Source organism: Equus quagga, chromosome 9 (assembly GCF_021613505.1).
Source record: "Equus quagga isolate Etosha38 chromosome 9, UCLA_HA_Equagga_1.0, whole genome shotgun sequence".
Classification (NCBI taxonomy): domain Eukaryota; kingdom Metazoa; phylum Chordata; class Mammalia; order Perissodactyla; family Equidae; genus Equus; species Equus quagga.
The window spans coordinates 38,185,810-38,210,120 of NC_060275.1; positions in this window are offsets into that span (position 1 = coordinate 38,185,810).

A 24,311-nucleotide genomic window follows, 5' to 3' on the forward strand; every position below is an offset into this window, starting at 1 on the left:
GAAGAGCATCCCAAGCAGAGCCTTTGGGATCCGCCCAAGATAACCCCAACCACACTTCAGCTTTCACTCTGCACCTCCTTCAGGTGCCCTGCTCCTCAGTCTCATCCAACCACTCCTAGTTCCCAAGATGCCATGCTGTCTCTTGCTTCCATGTCCCCACATGTGTTGTTTCCTCTGTCTGAAATGGCTCTTGCTTGTCCATCTGCTAAACTCAGAAAAAACTCAGGCCAAACTCCATGCAGGAAGAGGTTGTACAGTCCCAGGACCGGGGGTATACCTGAGGACACAATGCTGGGACTCAAGGAACTGCTGCTCATTCCTCAGACTTCCCCCTCTATACCACCTCTACTGATGTCATCACACTGTGTTTTTGTATGCCAAGTTCACTCATTTGAGTGGACTCATTATGAGTTCTGGAAGGCATTTTTGAATTCACAGGGCCAAGCACAATGGCTGGTTCATAGCAGTAGGTGCTTAATAACTATGAGACAAATGACTAAATCACTGAATCACATTTTTTATTCTAACTATAGCTATTTTTATGTCTAATCTCTTAAAGGTGGGAATTATGTCTTATCTTTCTATCAATCACTGAGTCTAACACTGGGCCTTATACATCACATATACTCCACTCCATAAATGTTCATCAGATTACTGAACTGAATTTCATCTCTAAAGCACTTTATAAACTTGAGAGCCATTTTGTAAAGGGCAATGTTCTCAAACAGGAATATCCCCCATTCTGTTTCTACCCTAACGGTGCAAGAGGTGGCTGGTATCAACATCACAGGTCTCAGCTCCCAGGTCAGTATTTAATGGAAGCAAAGGCTCCTAGTTAGACACTGGACTGCAGTAAAACTCAGCCACAAACTGAAAGTTAAGTAACCCAGATTCAGCATTCTAGCTGGCAAAACAGTAAAAGATGACTCCCAAATTATTTAGTTTAAAAGAGTGTTAGTTCTTACTGTTTCTCATCAACGGAGCTGACTTCTGCTATGTGAGAGGTGGCTCTACCACACGGTAGTAAACCCTTAACCCCATCATGTTCGTAATTTTCACACGCTATGAATAGTTTGTTTACTCGTAACTTTTGTAGTAGTTCCTTTCAGTTGGCTACCCAGTGTATTCTACAGTGCCAGAAGAGCAGGTCTAATTTGAATTGAAATGAAATGAAATCATTGTCTGTGAGTTAAAACATCATACAAAATTGGGTAACCTAACGAAACAAGATAAAAACACCCCCCAAAAGTAGCTATCAGAAGGGCAACATTGGAGTTTTAAAGTAATTTAACCATGAATCATGCTTAAGTAGCTAGCTAGCTGCTTCCATTTATTTACTTCTATTAGCAGTCATAATTAGTTTAAAAGTAATTTTGCAAAAACAAAACAAAAACTTTGATTACTAGCTAATAAAATTAATTTAAAAAACTATAGCGACAGGGATGTACACTGCAGGTTTCCAATAACAAATACATGCTGCCTCTTCCCTGTGTCCTGTGAGCAACAGGACACCTGCCACACTTACACAGGCACCACGCTCAGCTGTAAAGGACTTATCCACACTGCAGATTATGAAGGACATTTGCTTCTCTTCATTCTCCTTCCTGTGGGTCCTTTCAATGTCCATTAGAGCTCTCAGAGAATTTACAGGAAAATAAATAAATTTAAATCTAAGCCAATAAATCTTGCAGCAGGACAGAAAATATGACAAAAAAAAAACCTTGTTAGATGGAGAATTGAGAAATAATTCAGGGTAAAATTTTGGGGGATTATTTATTTCAGCTACCCATGCCATTATTTTTATGACCACTGGGAATAACTGATAGTAATTTTAAATACACTGACAAAATATGCCTACAGATTTAAAGGTAGCAAAAAAAATTAAAGCCTTCAGAAGCACCCATTTTTTATTGTTGAGGTTCTTGTCCTGCTACACAGTAATAATTTATCAGCATCTAGTTGCATATAAATGTTATGCATCCTCATCTATAAAAGGAGGGGCCTGTACTAAGTGAACTCTAAGATTTCCTTGCACAGCGGGCTTCATCGACCTGTGACCTGTGCAATCACACAGGGCCCCCACACTTCAAAGGGCCCCACATTTGGTTTAATGCTCTGCTGTCACCATCTTGAAAATCTTAAGTTTTTTACTAAGGGGCCCTGCATTTTCATTTTGCAATGGACTGACATTATATAGCTGATCCTATTCCTTGAAATTCTAACACTGTCATTCTATCAAAATATACCTCCATGGTTCCAGGCACAATGAACATAAAAAAAAAACAAACAAACAAAAAACTGAAGTGACCTATGTTCTATTAGTTTCAGAACAATGACTTCCAGAACAATTTTTTACTTCTATCAAAAAGAATCAAATGTACATTGAAGATAATTCAAATGCTTGGGATTCATTTCACCTTTAAATATAAAAAATATTAAGCAGTATTTTGGATCTCATTATTACAACATATGTCTTCAAAGCACAGAGAAAATGTAAAGGGATTAATACTAAGCGAAGAGCAAGCAGCAAATTATAATTAATATAAAAAAAATAGTTCACTTTGTCTCGCAGTCACTGCTCTCTCCAAAATGCTCCTGATGCTGTCTTCCCCACCTTGCATTTTTTTAAATAATTCTCCTACAGAAAAACCTGTTTTTTGACTGTCTCAATAGTATTATGATGTCAAGAACTACAACAAAATTTAGAATTGCAATTAATCCAGATAAACTATTATTTCTAGCAGTGCTTTCAGTTTACACATTTAACACATTATCTGACAGAGAAGAGGCTCTATGGTAGCAACAGGCTCCAGGTAAAATAATCAAACACCATGTCAAAGACAACAAAGCTATTTGCACATCCCAGGAGATGGGCCACAGGAACAATGCTTTATTAATCTCATGTTATACTTATGTAATCTGCATAAACTGACAGCACTTTAACGGACCTTAATTTTTTGTATAAAAATTCCATTTCAACCTAAGCTTATTGTGAAGATATTCCCTAAGGCAGCACTAATACCAATCCAAGATCAACTTTCTAAAGACAGATGCAGGAAAAAAGTAAATGAGGATAAGATTTAAAATAAAACAAAACACTACTGGTAAGTCTAACAACGACCAAAGACTATCATGTAAAAAATGCCCAAAAGAAATCTTAGTTCTGATAAAACTAGGTAATTGGATTTCTGGAAAACTGGGGTTTGTAATGAGAAGAATTTTATATGACATAAAGCACTGTACCTATACCTATATATATATATTATATGTATATTGCTCTTTACTGTGGTAGATTTGGGGATTTGCTTTTAAAAAGCTTTTACTCTGTTCACTGACAGCAAAGAACTGGGAAGTTCCTGTAGGAAACAGTATCTGAATTTGGACTGACAGTACGCTACCATGGCTAGTGCTTAGTTAGGGCCAGGGTATGGGCCTTCATTTCCTGTGTCCTGAAGTAAGAAAAGAGGTAGAAGATGCAGCCAGCACTCTTCTCTGTCATCTTAGTGGGAATACTTTGTATCTCTAATGAGGATCTTCATTATTGCATTTGTCACCCCACAGTGTTATTATTTACCTTTGCATCTCTCTCTGCCAAACGGTGAGCTCCTTGAGGGCAGAAATCACATATTATTTCAATTTGTGTCTTCTCAATATCTAGGACCATAAATGAAGTGTACAACAGACACTAATAAAACGTTCAGTAAATGAACAAACAAGTGAACTTTATTTAGTTTCACTGAAGCAATCAGTAGAGCAGAAACTCAGGTATAAACAGGCATGAAATGAAAGAAGGAAATTCTGAAAGGTGATTTAGGCTCCCTTCATACCAAGCCACAGAGAAAGCCTCAAACAAGAGACTTTACTTTCAAGATAAATAAAGCAGAGTGCAAGGTATCTCCCAATATTCATGCCCCCTTCTCCTGCAGTTACAGAACTTTCCATCTTTGCTAGGCACATGGACCACTAGAATAAACATACATTTCCCAGTCTCCCTTGCAGTTGATATAATAGGAGAGAAATCTTCTGTGCAACTGCTAGAGGTGTCTAAAAAGGAGCAGAGCATGCCTCTTCAACTCTCCTCCACCCTGCAGGGATGCGATGGCTCAAGCTCCATTTGAGAACATGAGGATGAAGACCAGACCCTGGGATGGCAGATAATAAAGCTAGAACAATCAAGATCCCAGAAAACCATGGAGCCACCATACAAGCCACGAGCTATGTCCAGACTTAGACATGAAAATGTAGTACCTCTTCCTTGCTTCAGCTACCCTTATCCTTATTCTGGCTCTCTGCAACAAGTACTGATAACTAACCCTATCCTACAGAATGCATGCAACAAATCCAGGAATCCCAAGCCAAGCAGGGCAGAAATGACCATAGAACCGGACCTCCCAGAGGGAAATAGAAATGCAAAAGCTCTGAAGAACACAAGGACCCCAGCAGCAGGAATTAGCAAGGTGTACCTCAAGGACTACATGATGACACACACTCCAGGAGCCTGCTTCTTTCCTTCTTATCCCCAAGCAATCAACTCTCTGCTCTGTCCCTTTCCTTCCCATCATCACTTCTTCAGATTGCCTATGGATGATCATGACTTTTTTAGTCTCTCATGGCATTATGTTAGACTCAGAGCCTCTGTTCCAGTCTTGAAAATTAAATTCTCAGGAAGAGATAGCCAGCCTCATTTAATTTTTCTTTTTTTATGGTGAGGAAGACTGGCCCAGAGCTAACACCTGTTGCCCATCTTCCTCTTTTTCCTTGAGGAAGACTGTCCCTGAGCTAACATCTGTGCCAATCCTCCTTTATTTTGTATGTGGGACACCGCCACAACACAGCTTGACAAGCGGTGTGCAGGTTCACACCCAGGATCTGAACCCTTGAACCCTGGGCCACCAAAGCAGAGCAGACAAACTTAACCACTATGCTACCAAGTGGGCCCCTCACTTAATTTTTCAAGCCAGGTCATATCATAGTAGCTGCTCCTGTCCTGGCTGCCTCAGGTCTGGTGTACATTTCTGAGGGGTGTAACATATGACCAAGCAAGAGTACCTTTGAATAGGGACTGCAGGGGTCAAGTATTTTCCTCTGCAAGGTGCTATAAATATGGCCAGTGCTATGACTGATATATCTCACTTGGGATGGTCAGAATCTATTTGTTTAAATCTCAGCCTCCAAAAGCAAAAGACACCAACAAAGAGATCTGATCAAAAATCCTGAACCCCACTTGAAACATTCCAAAGGTCTGACCTGGGATTTTACCGACATCAGAATTCAGATCCAAAATACTACTTTTAAAAGGATGAGGGGCAGGTATGGGGAAGGATTTCCACTAATGGAAAATAAAGAAGCCACAAATATTCTGCCCCTTCCCTGGTATACAGCATCACCCGAGAGAAATAAAAAGTCTGTATCTTCCAGGAAGAACCAGGGATCCAATCTAGAAACTGGTATTTCCCCTCTTGAGGACTTTTCCTAGTTAATCGGTCTAAAAGTGGCTCTTAAATAAACAAGAGCTAAGAAAACAATGAGGTTAGTTTCAATACCATTACCTACACTGGTTCCATAAGGGTAAACAAGTCTTGAAGCCTGAGCTGTTACCTACAATTTGAAAGACAGATGAGATTTTATATTTGTCATGATACTGTGATAGTCACTAGTGCTATTAATCAAATATTTCCTTTCTCTTGGCAGGTACCTGGTAGATTTGCATTTTTCCATCCCGTTAAAGTATGGGTTAGCCATGTAACTTGCCAATGACATTCGAACAGGAATGACATGCCTTACTTCTACACAGAAGCTCTGAGATAGTGCATAATGTGCCCGTGCATAATTTGCCCTGCTCTCTTTCCCTCTGTGACAGTGCTGGCAACATTCAAGACAGTAACTGCTTCCTCAGCTTGAGTCCCAGAGGAAGACTAGGCAGAGGAGAGTCCCCAGTCAACCAGTAACAAAGCGAACAAGTTGTGTTGTTTTAAGCCACTGAGATTTGGGGGTTGTTATGTTAATACGTCACAACTTATCCTACTTTGACATGTACAAATACGACTGCCTAAATATTCATAATTGTTTGGCCACAACTGCTAATAGAAAGACTTGTTTTCACAGTGTTGTAACTTCTTTGGATGTTAAAAAGAACAGTATTAAATAAACCTATACAGGCAACTGAAACTTTAAAGCCAAGGAGACCTAACTTAGCTCCCAAGTTTAGCTAGAAAGAAGTCTGTCAAGAAGAGCCAAATGTAAACACTTAAAAACTACAGGGTTTTTTTTTTCTTCTTCTCCCCAAAGCCCCCAGTATATAGTTGTATATTCTAGTTGTAGGTCCTTGTGGTTGTGCTATATGGGACACTGCCTCAGCATGTCTTGATGAGCAGTGCTAGGTCTGTGCCCAGGATCTGAACCAGCAAAACGCCGGGCCACTGAAGTAGAGTGCATGAACTTAACCATTCGGCCATGGGGCCGGCTCCAAACTACTGGTTTTAAGATTGTCAAAATGGTGATAATTACTGGGTGAGAAGATGAGTATATGGGGGTTCATTACACTATTCTCTCTACGTCTATATACATTTGAAATTTTCCACAATAAAAAGTTAAAGAAACAGAGAGAGAGAGAGACAAAGAACAAACAATCTGAAGAATCTTAAGGAAACAAAAAAGAAAAGGTGCTACTGGTTTTAAGCCCTTGGAAAGAAAAAAGTTTTAAAAACATTGTTAAAAGACTTTCCCAGTGCTACTTACAAACAAGTTGTAGAAATGGAGTGTCTTGAGGCTACTAGATTATAGTAAAAATCTGGTGGCTCATTGTTTTTCAAAAAAACATCTCCTTAATTCTTAATTAAGTTTAACCAGATATTTTTCATGGGGTCCAAAATTAGAAGGTATTTAAGATGAAAAGTACATTACAGCGTATCCAGGGCAATCTCCTTGTTATTACTGATAGGGAAATTTGGGTCTGATGACATAGGTAGTTAGTGACAAAGTAGAAACTAAAACCCAAGCTGTATGACTCTAATTCATGCAGTTTCTACCTTGCCAGATTAGGGTACTAGCATATTCTAACAGTATGTTGATGATTTTACTTTAAACATCCAGCAGAAGGAATCTCATTATCTCTTCCCATTGCAATTCTGCATTACAACATGAGTTGGGAATGCCATTAGCTATAAGTGAACAAAAATCATACCTCAAACTGCTTAAACTTAAGGACATTTACTGGCTCACATAACTGTTAGTCCACAGGTAGAGTGGAATTCAAGGTTGGTTTGACCTAGCAGCTCTGGCTCCATCCCTCTATAATTCTCTCAGCTCCGTCAACTTCTAGAGCTGGTGTCTTCCTTGATAACAAGATTGCAGCAGCAGCTGAGAGCCTCACATTCACATATGACAATGTCTACACACAGAGGCGGCCTCTTCCCATGCTTTGGACAAGGAAAAATGTCTTTCCCAGAAGCTTCTGCAAGCAGACTACCTGGGTTTGCACCTGGCTCTGACACCTACTATCAAGTAAGTTCACAAAAGTGGTCACCTACATTACAAGATTGTTGTGACAATTAAAGGAGCAGCATGTAAAGGGTGGAGATCAGACAGTACAAATTGTATTAAGCAAAGCACTAAATAAATTCTAGCTATTATTTATTTCATACAACTAAATTACTATGATGTGAAGAATCACGACATTTTTTAATGTTGAAAGGAGACATTTCTTCTTAACTGCCCAGCATTCATCTCTTCCCCCTTCCTAATTTCCTTTTGGAGAATGACCTCTCTGCCACCTGGTATAACCTTGCTGAGACTGTAAACCCATGTAAACACTTTCTTCCTATGGAGGCCAAAGGGATTCCTGGAGGTTCCTGCAACTAAATCCCTCCTCTCACCACTGGTACACCCGGCATGACCTAGATTCAGCTAATCAGATGTGTTCTCCAGGAGTCTGCAATCTTGAGCAAGTAACTTGCAAAGAAGAAAGAAACAGGTGGAGTTCATTCATCCCAGGGGTGACATCCTGATCAGATCATTCCTCTAATTCTGCTTTCCAGATCCCCAGAGCTGCCTTAGTTTCTGCCTGTTTCCAAGAGTGGTTCTCAAGCAGTCTGTTAGTTCTGTAAGTTTCCAATTCCTTCCCAATAAATTACCTCCTGCTCACGTTAGGTAAAGTTGGATCCTACTGTCTGCAACCAAAGAATCCCAGTGAGAAGCCAATTAAGATCAATTGTTGGAGTATAGTATAAAGATACTCTGCTGGGACTGAAGAAGAGCAATGGAATTAGGTTTATTCCAGTGTATGGATGTGAAGGACTGCCCCAGAGATCTGGAGAATTGCAGTGTGAGGGGTAAGCTGCATGGGAGGAAGACAGCCCACCAACTTCTCACTGAAACTCTCTGCCTGGTGAAATTCTAGGACAGGTATTTCTATAAGACCTCTTTTAAAGAGATGTGTGATATAAGGAGCTCACCGTCAGGTTCACTGCTGCTATCTATACAAGGATGCAAAGGGGAAGATCTTACCCTCTGTCTCTGGTGGAAACCCTTTTTCCCTAGTTCAGCACATTCTGGCGTATAGAAAGTTCAAGTTCATAAGGAAACTCTATTACAGCTCAATAGTATTTAAGGGCAGAGGTTATTCAGAGATGAGAAAACAGTATATAAGTTATCCAGTTGGCTTGGTTCAGATTTCAAGTCCTCAACAATTTTTTCCAGGAATTCTATTTTCACTATCCTAGTCTATGTCACTACATCCCATTCTGCTTTGACTTGTCTACTTATTCCCACCTTCCTGCCTGATCTGAATCAAGCTGGTTTTTAGATCCCATTCTGAGTCTCTGAAGAGAAGAAGTTTTTCCAGTTCAGGGTTCAGATAAACCCATGCTAAGTAACTTTGTGCCCCTCTCTCTCTGACATGATCTACCCTAACCTCTAAACCTAACACCCAGTGTCCTAAGTTCTCCCCAAACTCTCTCCTGTCTTCCCTGGTCTCCATAGCACTCTCTCTCTCCAAAATACAAATTCCCTACCTTCTTTCATTTCTCAAAATGCACCCCAAATGTAACTTTTTAAAAATGCCTACCAGTAAATCACATCCAACTGCTGGTTTCTTTCCCCTCTAGCTTAGTTATCATATCCCTTCATAACATTCAAATTTACAAAAAAATTTGAGGCAACTCTCATCTGGCCCGGAAATATCTATGACTTCCATTTACAACATTAAAAAAATAAATATTGAGGTAGAAGAATTACTTTACACTGTATAACTTTCGGTACTATCAGGATATTTTACCATGTAAACATGTTACTTTTTCTACTTAAAAAAATTCCCATTACTTAATAATGCAAAAAAATTATCTTAGTCACCTTACTCTCCCAAAAGCCTTTTAATCCAGAACCATGGATATCAGATGGGGAGAAGAAAGCATCCCTAAATTCATAATCATTTTGTTTAGTTTTGTTTGGAGGGTGGCGAGTAGACAGGCAGCAGCTTGTTGCCATAAGTTTACAGTCTGGTCACTAAACAAACCAGTGGTCTTCCACTGCCAAAAGTTTAAGGGAAATCTGAAGATATTTTCAAGCCCCTAACCCCTCAGAAAGTGACACTGCAAGTACTTTAAGGCCCCCAGGTGATGGCATGGCTGGATTAGTCACTGCCACTTCTCACATTTGGGAGTTGCTGGTAAATCAGGATAGGTCAGGGCCGGCAATCAAGCATCTCTGTGGGTGTGGGTAAACTGATTTCCAGGTGGACCCCACCTTGTCTGACCTAAGCAAAATGGATCAATCCAGATCTTTTTACAGTGTTTCATTACTTTTTTGTTATATGAGTGTATTTTACATAAGATATTTCCCTAAATATTAAAATACTATATTGTAATAGTTAAATCTGAATTGTGGACTAGTCAAAATCTGCTGCTTCATTTAGGCCCACCCCCAAAAGATTTATCCTTATATTCTGAGACTTCAAGATACCATCCAACCCTCCCCAGTGAGTTGATGTCAGCACTGGATTCACCATCTTCCTGTCCACCTCCAACCTGTCAATCCTCTGTCAGCTGCACCATCCAAGCTGCCTTCTAACACTGTCTTCCTCAGCAGCACCAATCCTGGTGATCTATCTTCTGTCTCGGGGCCCAACACCAACCTGCCTATTGACACCTGAAACTGACACTTCAGCCAAAACCAAACCCGGATGCAAACCACCACCCAACCATCTCCTGGCCATCTGGTGCTTACATTCCCTCACCTCACCAAACCTGCTCTTCTCCATCTGCTTCCAAGTCAGCTCCTGTTCCCCTACCCAGCCAGGTTTCTAATTTCATGTGCTTAGCTACCAACCTAGAAGTCACATAGCTTTTGTAACTATGCCCTCTTGGACACACAAAAAATCCCGCACCTATTGGACCTTTCAGCCTTTCAATCTCTAACCCTAGACAAGTCCCGCTGTTCAATTTTTCTGCTTCAACTTCCAGGATACTAACATTACACAGAAAGATCTGAAACAAGGCTGGCTGAGTCCACAGCAAACCCATGCTAACTAGCCTAGCCAGAGAGAGCCCTTACTGTTCTGCACAATTCCTCTCCCGTACTCCCCCGCACCGACCCTTCCCTTCATGCATGCATACCCTCACAGACCACCCAACACAACCCTGGCCTCTGACTTTACAAAGTCTCACCTCCTCAGACTCAAGTTCCCTCCATCTCACTTTCACCTCACATTCCCTTTGTTCCTCTCTCACAGAATCCTTCCTCCTTTTCAAGGATAATGCTCTCCACTTGTACACTTAATTGCTATTCCTTTCTCTAGCCTTGGAGGCCTTGTTCCACAAATACTCCTCTCTTTCGCACTCACCAGCCAACTCCACCAGCCCTTTCTCCCAAGGTAACTGAATTTCAGGCCAAACTACACCCAGAGATGAGGGTTTTTGTCCTCCCTCCCCATAAAAAAAGACTCTTAAAAATTGCATTGCTAACATTTAAAAATCAGGACATTTCACTCGAAAAATCAGGATTTCTAGCTTTTCTGGTAAAACAGAATCCTCTGCCACCACTGAGTGAGCATACTCAAACAACAGAATGTGAGGAGCTGACTACGGGCCGCTCCCTTTCAAAGGGGCATTTGCCATCTCCACTGTACCACAATCCCCTTTCCTGGTCTCCTGTCACCCCTACACTGACTCTCATCCACCTTAATGCCCTGCCTCTCACTCACTGCTACCCCCTTGTAATGAGATTTCTACTGTTACTTCTCTGCTGAAACTAAAAAGAGGAGAAAAAGCAAGACAGAGGAAGAAATCTTTTCACACTCCTGCCTGCTCAACAGCAGTGGATATCAGTGCCCACTATTTTTCATAAGGTGTCCTTCCTTGGCTTTCCTGATTTGCCCTCTTCTAATTCTCCTGCTGAGGAAATCATGTAGACCTTCCAATGGTTAGACACCTGAAAACACCTCTGAACGCCATATAGGCCCCAGTCAGCACAGTCCTCCCCTGTAACACTGTCACCAGCCAACCCAGGTCTTGGAGTTTCCCTCAGGGAAAAAAAAAACAGGAAAAAGACTCAGTCTAAGACCTGATTAAAGTCTTGCACCTCTCAAGGTAAGCACACTGACTTATCCAACATTTACTGGTCACTTTTCAGGTGGGAGGCACTGGTGCTTAGCAGACCAGTGAGAGAAGGTCTCTACCATTGCCTAAGGAACTCACAGTCTAGAAGGAACACAGATACATAAACTGACAGTGTCAGCATGACATGTGATAATATAAAGAAAAAAAAGAAGTACTAAGGGGAAGGCCAGGGAGGGCCAGAGCAGCTTGCTGAGAGAAACAAACACCAGAGCCGTCCTTGGCCTCAGACAGATCCACTGTCACCATGTTAGTCCAGGCCTCTTGCAAGTCTCCTAACTGGTCTCCATGCCTCTCTTTTACCCATCCTACCCTCTTGCCCAAATCCATTCTCCAGATTACAGCAAGGGTGATCTGCTTAAATTTCGAAACAGAGCTCTCTCCTGCTCAAAACCTTTCAACAGCGCTGAGAAAAAGGTCCTGCACCATCTGTCCCATGCCATTTTTCTCCCTTCATCTCACTCCACTTTCCCTCGCACCAATGGCCCTTCAGCCACACTAATCTTTCAGACCCTTAAACAGAATGAGTTCTCTTTTGCTACATGGCCTCTGCACATACCTTTCTTTTTACCTAGAATCCTATTGCCCCCACTCTCTGTACTAAAATCTGTTTGACCTCTGGGTCTCAGCTGAAATGTCATTTCCCCATTATTTACTTAATCATCTCTCTGTCTGCCCCATTAGACTGATCCAAGACGATCCATGTCCGTTTTGTTCACTTTGTATCTACAGCACCTGGCACACAACTGACACTCAAATATTTGCTCAATGAGGATGTACAAGACTCTTTCCTTCCCTAGGGTCCTAAAAGTATTTCTCAGCCCTCTCTACCACTCCCTATTTTCATCATCTCCATGCTGATCATGTTCATCTGTACCTCCAGACCTGACCTCTCCTCCCAAGACTGAGTTCCACAACTATGATGCCTGCAGAATAGTTCCACCTGGAGTCCTTCTCTGGCACCTGCAACTGGACATGTCTCAAGACACACTATTAACTATCCTCAAACTCTCCCATTTTTTTCCACTGCTGTTAATGGTGGCCTCCCTTAGAGGCTGAATGACTATCCTTCACTGACTGACAAGACCATCTGATTCCATCTCTAAAAATGCACCTGTATGTTCTGGTATACACAGTCACCTGGACTAGTGCATTAGCCTCATTTCCTACCTCTAGTCTTTCAAAATAACAATCACCCACCTACATGTACATTAAAGCTTAATTCTGATGTCAATCAATACTCCCATCAAATCCTTCAATGGCTCCCTACTGCCTTCCAAATAACGTCCACACTCTTCTGCTTGGTATTCAAAGCCCCTGTAAATCTTGTCCACACTATCCTAACAAAGCAGCCTAGTTTGGTGGTTAAGACAATAAACTCTGGAGCCAGACTGCCATGCTAAATGCACAGACACAGGGATAGATGCAGATCCGAGCTTCACCACTTAACCTCTTCATGCTACAGCTCCTTATCTGTACAGTGGGGATAATGATAAAAGCATTTACCTCTGAGGGTTCTTATAAAGATTAAATGAACTAATATAAGTAGAACACTTAGAATAGTGCCTGGCACTGGTCAGTGCAATACACATTGTGTTTTATACCCCATCTCCAACTATCAAAAGCTACATCCCAGTCTGTCTGAATCAACTCACGGTTCTCCTAACACTCCTCAAACTTTCCCTCCTGAGGTAAGAGCCTACAACACCAGCTGATAACGACCAGCTGATAAGCTGCCAGTATTGCACCGCTTCTCCAAATCAAGGGCATTTCCAGTCAAAAGCTTACACCACAAAGCTCTTTCTCTCCAGGAGCGTCCTTGTATCTCAGGCACTGAAATGCCCCAGAGGTTGCTCATCAAAGGATTTCCAGCCCTGTTCAAAGACTCTTCTTAAACATCCTTTCTTCCCTCTACTTTCTCATTCCCCTCCTAAGTTTCAGATCAGAGACCATCTTAGCACCATTTTCCATGCCCAGTGGCAAAGCTGTCTTAGTTCTCCTATGCCCCTAATCTGGGTAAAAATTGAAACTCTCATGGCTACTCTCCCTACAACAGTCCTATTACATTAGTGTTCTCTTCAGATGGAAACACTCAAAATAATTAAAATTAATTCTGCAGTCTTACTACGAGCAGAATATGGACTTCAATTTCTGAAGTGGTCAGGCCTCACCACTATGACAGTACTGCCTTCCTACCCTCTACAGTCACTGCTATACAGAGGGACTTGTAAACATTGGTAAAGTGTTTATTGACAACTCACTAATTCCTAGGGATAGAAAAAGGAGAGCTACAACATTCCAAGAAATTTTCACTGACTGTTTAGCCTTAAAGAAAACAATAAATTATGAAATGTAATGTATAATTTCCAAAGAATAATTTAATAACTTAGCATGTAACTCTACCTATGCAATGCAAATTCCACTCCTTTTTATAACTGAATCAATACTGAAAAGAACTTTTTTCCTATGAGAAGGAAAAACACAAAAACACAAAAATCTAGCAAAAACCATGACATCTAAACCTAAGGAACTGTCTTCAAATCACCTCATGGCTCCCCAGAAGGCTTCACGTAGTGTCCCTTAGTGTGTGTCCCATAGCTGAGGTTGTCATCCAAAAGATAACACACTAGAAACCTATATTTAAACAACTTTACAGAACTAAAACAATCACGTTCTCGATATAACATCAGAAGTCATTAATTACAAAAATTATAAAGGAGGATTCTTATAAACATTTATAAGGATTTGCTTTATAGTTCATAACAATTTATAAGAATTTAAAAATTAAAGGAGAGGGGCATGCCCAGTGGCATAGTGGTTAAGTTTGTGCACTCAGTCTGCTTCAATGCCTGGAGTTGGTGAGTTTGGATCCTGGGCGTGGACCTACACACAGCTCATCAAGCCATGCTGTGGCAGCATCCCACATACAAAATAGTGGAAGACTGGCATAGATGTTGGCTCAGTGACAATCTTCCTCAACAAAATAAATAAACAAAAATTAAAGGAGAAAGAAGTCACATAAAATCAAAGATGCACTCTCAACTCCCATCACTATTGCTATAGCTGCCCTAAAAACAATCCTGAACATTCGTTCTCCTCAAGGACTAAAAGGGTTTCACATTGAGGATGTCCCAACAAAAATACAAGCAAAACAGCAGAGAAGAAACTAAACTGAATGACTAATCATTGATTTATAATTTCAAAAAGAATGAAGTAGTAATACTCCAGGCAGTACTAGTCAAAGTGTAGTTCCTAGAGAGCAAACTGCTTGCACCTATTCCATGAGAAGGTAAGCACACAGACTGAGTAAGTATTTAGAAACCTTTATAGAAACTTGAGAGAAATTTTACATCTACTGAATCTAATAATAAAAAATTGGGAGTTATATACTGTAGGGTTTTTACTTCATTTTCCTTGAAATATATTTTTTACATATGTTAGAAAAGAATCAGGCCATGACAAAGGGGAAATGTTAAAAACTGGTCCTTCAGGGATATTTGCTTCTGAGAAGATAAAGTAGATGTACTTTTCCCTATTCCTCCCACTAACTACAACTAAAAACTCTGGCCATTGCATATGAAACAAACATAAGAAGACTCTTACGTGTGGTGAGAAGAAGGCAGACTGGCTAGGGATCTCAGGTCCCAGGGAACAACACAATGGTGATTTCCCTGGGTTTTATTTTTGCCTCATAAATCCCAGACTTTGAGGTGAAGAAGCTGACAACCTGCAAATGCCAACAGGCACAGACAAAAAAAGCCCCAACAAAAGTCTGCTCTCTCTAGCCAAAGATACATCCTAGCAAGACAGAAAACTCGTAGGGAAAAAAACCACTCTACTCCAGACAAACACCACAAAGAAAAGTGTGGCCCCATCCAGACCAGCAAAGGTCAGATGAGAAGCTTAGACTTCCACATACTCTCCAGGTTGTAATAAGGCACTCCAACCCCTTCCACACTAGAGCGATACTGAGGTGGCCACGTAGGGAGCCCAGGCTTTCATCCACATCAGCTGGTAACAAGACATCCTTCCACACCATCTCTCCTGGGGATCCTGGACCTTTACCCACACCTGGCAGTAACAAAACACTCTACTTTTTAGGCCAGGAGAAGGTCTATTTCTAATTCCTCCTAGCAATAACAAGGTAATGCTGCATGCCACCCCCTTACCCGACTGGAGTGGTATCAAAAAACCCAGCTCTAACAGAGGCTTAAATAAGCTCTAGAATTTCATAGAATATGAAAATGTCCAGGTTTTAACCAAAAATTACTCATCATACCAAAAGCCAGGATGAACTCAAACTCAATGAAAAAGACATCAGTAGACACCAACACCAAAATGAGAGAGATGTTGGAATTATCTCACAATGACTATAACAGCTGTGACAGAAATGCTCCAACAATTTCAAGCATGCTTAAAAAAAATTAAAAATAAATAAATGAATAACCTCAAGAAATATAAAATATAAAGAAAAGTGAAATGGAAATTTTGAAAAATACCAAAATAAAAAGCTCAGTAGATGGACTCAATAGCAAAATGGAAGGGACAAAGAAAAGAGGAGCAATTGAGCAATAGATATTACTCAATCTGAACAGAGAGAAATAAACTAAAGAGAAATCAACATCCTTAGGGACCTGTGGGACCATAACAAAAGATCCAACATTCAAGTTATCAGAGTCTTGAAAAAAGAGGAGAAAGGGAGTGAGCTAAAGAAGTACTCAAAGATATAATGGTAAAAACTTACCAAATTTGGCATGAGACATAAACCTACGGATTCAGAAAGCTGAGTGAACTCCAAACAGGATAAACCCGAAGAAATCTACACCAAGATGTAGCATAATTAAACTTTTGAAAACTAAAGACAAAAATTCCTGAGAACAGTGAGAGAAAAATGACACCTTAACTACAAAGGAAAAACTATTTGAATGACAGTGGATTTCTCATCAGAAACCATGCAGGCCAGAAGGAAGTGGTACAACATTTTTCAAACGCTGAAAGAAAAGATCAACACAAGGGGGCCGGCCCAGTGGCGTAGTGGTTAAGTTCACGTACTCCACTTTGGCAACCCAGGGTTCGCAGGTTCAGATCCTAGGTGTGGACCCAGCACTGTTCATCAAGCCATGCTGTGGTGGCATCCCACATAAAACAGAGGAAGACTGGCTCACATGTTAGCTCAGCAACAATCTTCCTCACCAAAAAAAAAATCAACACAGAAACCTCTACCCAGAGAAAATATCCTTCATGAAAGAAGAGGAAATCAAGATATTCTCAAATGAAGAAAAACTAAGAGAATTTGTCACTAGCAGCCTTACCCTAAAGAATGGCCAAAGGAAGTTCTTAAAACAAAAAATAAATGATAAAAGAAGGAATCTTGAGACATCAAAAGGAAAACTAAGCAAAAATATGGGTAAACAGGCTTTCCTTCTCTCCTGAGTTTTCTCATTCATGTCTGACTGTGGGAGCAAAAACTATAACACTGTCTAGTGTAGTTCTAAATGTATGTAGAGGAAATATTTACAAGTGTATTAAAATGGGGGAGGGTAAATGGATGTAAAGGGAAGTAAGGTTTCTATACTCCACTTCAACACAAATGACAACAGTAGACAATGATAAGTTATGTATATATAATGTAATACTTAGAGCAACCAATAAGAAAAATTTTAATTAAAACAACTATACAAAGAAATATACTCAAAAACAATATCAATAAATCAAAGAGTAATTTTAAAAGATTTTTCAAGTAACCCACAGGAAGTCAGGGGGAAAAAACACCCAGAGAAACAAAAAAACAGAGGGAACAAAAACAAAAAATAAAATGGCAGACTTAAGCCCTAATAGATCAATAATTACATTAAATGTAAATGATCTAAACGCATCAATGAAAAGACAGAGATTGGTACCATGGATTACAAACATGACCCAACTATATGCTGTCTACAAGAAACTTACTTCAAATATAATGATATAGGCAGGTTGAAGGTAAAAAGCTGGGAAAAGATAGCTCATCCAAACAACAAAAGGAAAGCAATCAAAGGAAAAAGAAAATTAGTGGCTATGTTAATATCAGATAAAGTAGAATTCAGAGGAAAGAAAATTGCTAGAGACAGAGAAGGACATCATATAATGAGAGAACAAGTCAACCCACCAAGAAAATACAGCAACTCTAAATGTTCATACATCAAACTGAGAGCTGCAAAATATATAAAGCTAAATATTGATATAACCTAAAAGGAAAAAAAGACAAATATACAAATAGAGTCAGAGACTTCAACATCCTCTCTCAAGAGTTGACAGACTAGACAGAAAACCAGCCAAAGTATAGAAGAATTCAACAATGTCATCAACCAACAGGATCTAACTGACATTTATAGAACACGCCACTCAACAATAGCAGAAAACACGTTCAAGTGTCCACAGAACATATACCAAGATAGACCAAATGCTGAGCCACGAAACAAGCCTCAACAAATTTTAAAAGAACTGAAATCATACAGTGTGTCGTCTCCAATCACAATGGAATCAAACTGGAGACCAGAAACAGAAAGATGACAGGAAAACCGCCAAATACTTGAAAACCAAACAACACACTTCTAAACAATCCCTGGGTCAAAGAAGTTGTCTCGAGGAAAATAAAAATATACATTGAACTGAGTGAAAATAAAAATACAGCATATCAAAATTTGGGGACACAGCTAAAACAGTGCTAAGAGAGAAGTTTATGGAGCTAAATGCCCTCATGAATATAAATGCAAAAAATCCTTAACAAAATATTAGTACAGATCTTCCTTGACTTTCGATAGGGTTACGTCCCAATAAACCCATGAGTTGAAAATACTGGGCTTTATTCCAGAGATGTAAGGCTGACTCAATTTAAAAAACCAATCAAAATAATCCATCATATCAATAGGCTAAAGAAGAAAAATCACATGACCATATCAATTAATGCACAAAAAGTACCTGACAAAATTCAACACCCACTCATGATAAAAACTCTCAGAAAGACAGGAATAGAGGGGAACTTCCTCAACTTGATAAAGAGCATCTACAAAAAAAACCTACAGTTAACACTATACTTAATAGTGTGTGGTGTGTCTAACAATTAGCTTTTTTGATTGTGATGTAAATTGTATGACATTAAGCTTTTGACTGCCCAGGCATCCACTTCAAAGACATCCAGCTACATAACTAGATAAAGAGTCAGGCCACCCCACCCATGCAGTTCTCTTTTTTTTAAAAGAGCTCTGGCACACTTAGATAAGTGACCCATTGGCAATTTGCTTTTCCCTTCCTGTATCCTAATTCCCACTCTTATGTTTTAAATTCACCAATAAACAGTGAACCCAAAAATCCTAGGCACCTCACCCTCAACCCCAATAAAAGCAAAACTCCAGGTCTGCATTATCTCTCTACCCATGATGTCACTGTGTGGTCCCAGGTGTGCTGTGTATCCTCCAGGACCTCTGAGTAATAAATCTTCTCTTTTCAAAGTTCCCTGATGGCTGTTGCTGAGGTGTGTCTTGCAATCATAATAAGAACCACAAGGCCAGTACAGCCACAACACTGGCTGCAAAAGGGGAAATGTCTGTGAGGTCTCACCAAGGGCCCAGGAGAGTGCCCTAGGCATTTCTAGCCCATAGCATCACTATGGATAGGCTGAGACTGATCCAAAACATAGTGAAAGACCGAAAGCTATCCACCTAAGATCAGGAACAAAGCAAAGATGCCCTCTCTCACTGTTCTTTGTTTTCAGTGAGGAAGATTGTTCCTGAGCTAACATCTGTGGCCAATCTTCCTCTTTTTGCTTGAGGATGATTGTCCCTGAGCTAACATCTGTGCCAATCTTCCTCTATTCTGTATGTGGGATGCTGCCACAGCATGGCTTGATGAGAAGTGGGTAGGTCTGCACCTGGGTTCTGAACCCACGAACCCTGGGCTGCCCAAGTGGAGCACATGAACTTAACCACTATGCCACTGGGCTGTTCCCCCTTCTCACTATTCTTATTCAACACTGTACTGGAAGTTTTAGCCAGTGCAATAAGGCAAGAAGAGGAAATAAAAGGCATGCAGATTAAAAAGGAAGTAATAAAACCACCCGTGTATACATGACATGGTTGTTTATTTAGAATGTCACAAGGAACCTACAAGAAAACTCACAGAACAAATGAGTTCAGCAAGATTGCAGGATGCAAGATCAATATAAGCAAGTTAATATTTCTCTATACTAGCAACAAACACACGGGCATCAAAATTAAAAATACAATGCCACTTTCAATTACTCAAAAGAAAAACACTTACATGTAAATCTAACAAAACAAATCTGACAAAATCTAACAAAACACAGACTTGTATGATAAAACTACACAATGCTGATGAAAGAAATCAAAAAAGATCTAAATAAATGGTGAGACATACTATGTTCATAGATTGGAAGATGCAACATAGAAAGACGTCAATTCTCCTCAAACTGATATATGGGTCTAAGGCAATTCCTCCATCAAGATTTTTTTGTAAATAAAGACAAGATTATTCTACAATTTACATGGATAGGCAAAGAAATGAGAATAGCTAAAACAACTTTGAGAAAGAAGAATGAAGTGGGAGCAATCAAGCCACACCAACTGAAGACTTATAACATGGTAACCAAGACTATGTGATACAGGCAGAGAGACAGACACATAGATCAACTGAACAGAAGAGAGAACCCAGAAATAGACTCATACCAATATAGCCAACTGATTTTTTACAAAGATACAAAAGCAATTCACTGGAGGAAAGATACCGCCTTTTCAACAAATGGTGCTGTTAACAGTCAAAACTGGAAACAACCAAATGTCCTTCAAAAGGCAAACAGTTAAAAGAACCATAAAAGTACATCCATACTATGAAATACTACTCAGCAATAAAAAGGAAGCAACTACTGATTCATGCCAACAACCTGGATGAATCTCTAGAGAATTATGCTGAGTGAAAATAGCCAATTCCAAAAGGTACTTACTGTATGATTCCATTTATAAAACATGATTGAAATGACAAAATTATAGAAATGGAGAACAGATTACTGATCGTCAGGGCTTAAGGAGGGGGGGAGGTGGGAGGGATGCGGTTGTAGCTATAAGAACAACATGCAGAAACCTTGTGGTGATGGATCTATTCTGGATCCGGACTGTATCAATGACACTATCAGGGGTCTGACACTGTTCTATAGTTTTACAAGATGATACCACCGGGACCAAGTGGGTAAAGAGTGCATGGGATCTTTCTGAATTATTTCTTATAACAACATGTGGATCTACTATGATGCCACAAAAATATTTTTAAAAAACTGGACCCTCACTCACTGTTCTAAGGTTCATCACCCAACACTTCAGAATGTACTTACCTTCTTAACAACTCTTTATTATCTTGGCTTTGTGCTGGGATAAGTGAGGATACACAGATAAAGTGTAAAATATTATTCCTACCCTCAAACACCACGAACTCAAGAAGAGTGACAAATACAGGCATAAATCAACAGTGAAAGACTTGATAAGGTAGCTGGGATTTAAGCAAATCCTCGAACAAGAGGTAGCATTTCCAAAAGTGGAGGTAGAGAGGGGGACACCTTGGGAAGAAGAAATCATTTATGGATAAAGACAGGGCTAGAAATAAGCACAGTGCCTCTGGAGAGAGAGAGATGTGTATGTTGTGAAATAACAGAAAAATGGGATAAGCAGTGTGGGGGTAATTATGGAAGGTCACCAAAAGCCAGAGAGAGGAGTTCAAATGTCACTTATTCAGAGAAGCCTTCCTCACCAACCCAGCCAACCAAAAGTAGCAGCTCCCCCAACCCACAGTCTCTCCAGCATCCACTACTTTTTCTTTATAGCACTCATCACAAGCTGTAATTATTACATACTTATCTGCATGTTTACTTGTTTAATGCTGTCCCACCCCCAGTTATCTTGAGTATTTGGCACTGGGTGTGGCACACAGTAAGCACTCAGTAAATATTAACTGAATAAATGAACAAACAGTAAGTATTCATCCTAGTTCCCTTCTACGCAGCTGCCCCACTCTTCTTCCTCCATCATGTCACTCTATTCACTTTGGTCCCTCTCTGACCTACTGCCTCTTTTAGCAATCTCTCCTTTTTCCTTGTTCTTCCACCTCAGCCTAGCTCTTAACCTATCATAAAGATTAAAACTCTATATTTTAAAACAGTGGTTCACAACTTCAATGTTGTAACACTCTTTTGAATTGCAACCAATTAGGAACTGTATCCCAAGAAATCTGTTACTGAAAACAAAGTATTAAAGTCCTAGGTTGTTATACAAGCATAAGAGATGTATATATTACATAAACAAATAAGAGCAGAAATAAGAGTTCTCGCCCTCATGGCCTTACTTTCCTGAATATGAGAGCCCTTTCTCAGAACCGGATGACCCTATCTGGTCTATGGAAAGCTATCCATCAAATTCAGCCAGGACTGTATTCCTCAAGGCCACCGAAGTTATGAAAATCAAGAAAGACTGAGAAATTACCAAAGACTAAGAAGACATGACAGCTAAATGTAATGTGGTACCTTGGATTGGATCCTGGAACAGAAAGAGAATATTAATGGAAAAACTGGTGAAATGCAAATAAAGTCTGGAATTTAGCTTAAAAAAAAAAAAAATATATATATATGCAGCACTAACATATGATCAAGATTTAAATTTATTAATATTACTTTATATTATTAAAAAGAGAAAGAGATAGGGCACGCACGTGAGCCAAGAGTAAAACTCAGGCCAGGATAACTGAGGTTTGGAGCTGAAAAGCTCATTCATTTTGACTCCAGTCCCGCGCTCTTACTTGATGCCTTGAGAATTACCTTGCCAGCAATTGCTTGAGGTTAACGACCAGTTTTCACTTCTTACCATGTTCACTCATATACTCAATAAATATTTATTGAGTGCCTACTGCTTACCAGGCACTGTGAAGTCTCTGGGGATACATGGCTAGAAAAGGAAGACACAATCTCAGCTCTCACAAAGCTTATACTCTGTTGGAGAAGCCAGGCATTTAACAAACATTTGCATAAACAGTGAGGGCTCCCAAGAGTTTTAGACCCTGCTTCTTAAAAGCTCTATCTAACAATCCAGCAGAACATTCATTTGTTATCACTGGTTTTCTGAATAAGGCCTTCAATGTGAACACAAATCACCTGAAACAGATCTGTGATTTATGACCTGTGATCTGTTAAATCACTTTTAACAGATATTCATTCAGTTGATGTGTTTTGGGACCTGAGATTCTGCAATTCTTCCAAACTCCCAGATGACAGCAACGCTGCTGCTAGTTCACAAACCACACTTTGAGTTAACAAGGCACTGAAGTACTGTGGAAACACCCCTCAAACTAGCATGTAAAATGCAAGCTCCATAAAGGCAAGGATATTTCGTCTCTTATAGCATATCCAGGACTTAAAACGGTGCCTCGCAGACACATGACACTCAATAAATATTTATTTACTGAATAAATAAATGGATGTATGGTCTAGTTGAGGTCTGTTCAATAGCCACTGGTCACATTTGGCTACTGAACACTTGAAATGTGGCTATACAACTGAGCAGCTGAATTTTTAAAAATTTAATTTTAACTAATTTAAACAGCCACATGTGGTTAGTGGCTACCACAACGGACAATCCAGGTCTAGACACTGATGTAATGTAAAAAGCACTGGATTAATAAGACCTAGGTTTGAATCCCAGCTCTGCTGCTTGGCTTGTGACCCGGAAAGTTACAACTTCTTAGGACGTGAACTACTTCTTCTGTGAAACGAGGACAGGACCCCCACCATCACCACTGCCTCAGAGGGTTCCTGACAGAAATTATTATAAGTCAATGTATTAAGCATAACATTCTCTGCCGCCAGAAACAGTTTACAACCACAAAGACTACTTTGCCTATTGCTCACACTTGCCAGAAAACGTCAAGCACGTTCGGTTGAAGGGTTGGTTAGCTCAGTGGCTTTGAGAATGAGGCCAAGGTCATAAGTTTGGAGGAGAGGGGACCCTCACTTAGCAAGGCTGACCAGGTAAGAGAGGCAATGACAAGGCAAATCATCACAATTCCTGGCAAATCTTTAAATGGGCACTGTATTGATCAGGGATGAGTAAATGACATTTCATTCATTCATTCTTCCAAGAAGGGCTGCCACATTACCTAAAGCCCCCTCCTTCCCCTCCACAGACATTTGCTAATTCAAGGCCGGTCCTCTTCGCGGGCAGTGGGCCGGGAAGCCCCCGCCCCGGGCCGCCCGCGTGTCCTCCCCTCCCCCGGCGCGCCGACCCGGCGAGGGTCAGCCTGGCACCGCAGCTCCCAGGACCACACGCCCGGCCGAACCCAGGAGCCATATTTAGGTGGAATTTTGGTCAATAAAACAAACTTCCGTCTTCTAAAGAAAAACGGTTCTAACTCAATGTCAAACTAGGACGGAAACTCGCTCCTCGCCGCAGCTGCCAACCAGAGACGCCGCGTGTCCAGCAGCCCCGGAGTCCCCGACCCGGACCCGCGCCGAGCGCGCCCGCGCACCGGCCACAGCAGCGCCGGCCACAAAGGGGGACGCGAGACGCGGCCGCGGCCGGGCCTCCGCCTCCTCCGCCGCCGCCGGCCCCGCGCAAGCGGCCACGGCTCCGGGACGGCCCGGGCGCGGGCGGACACTCACCTCGGTCCCCGCGC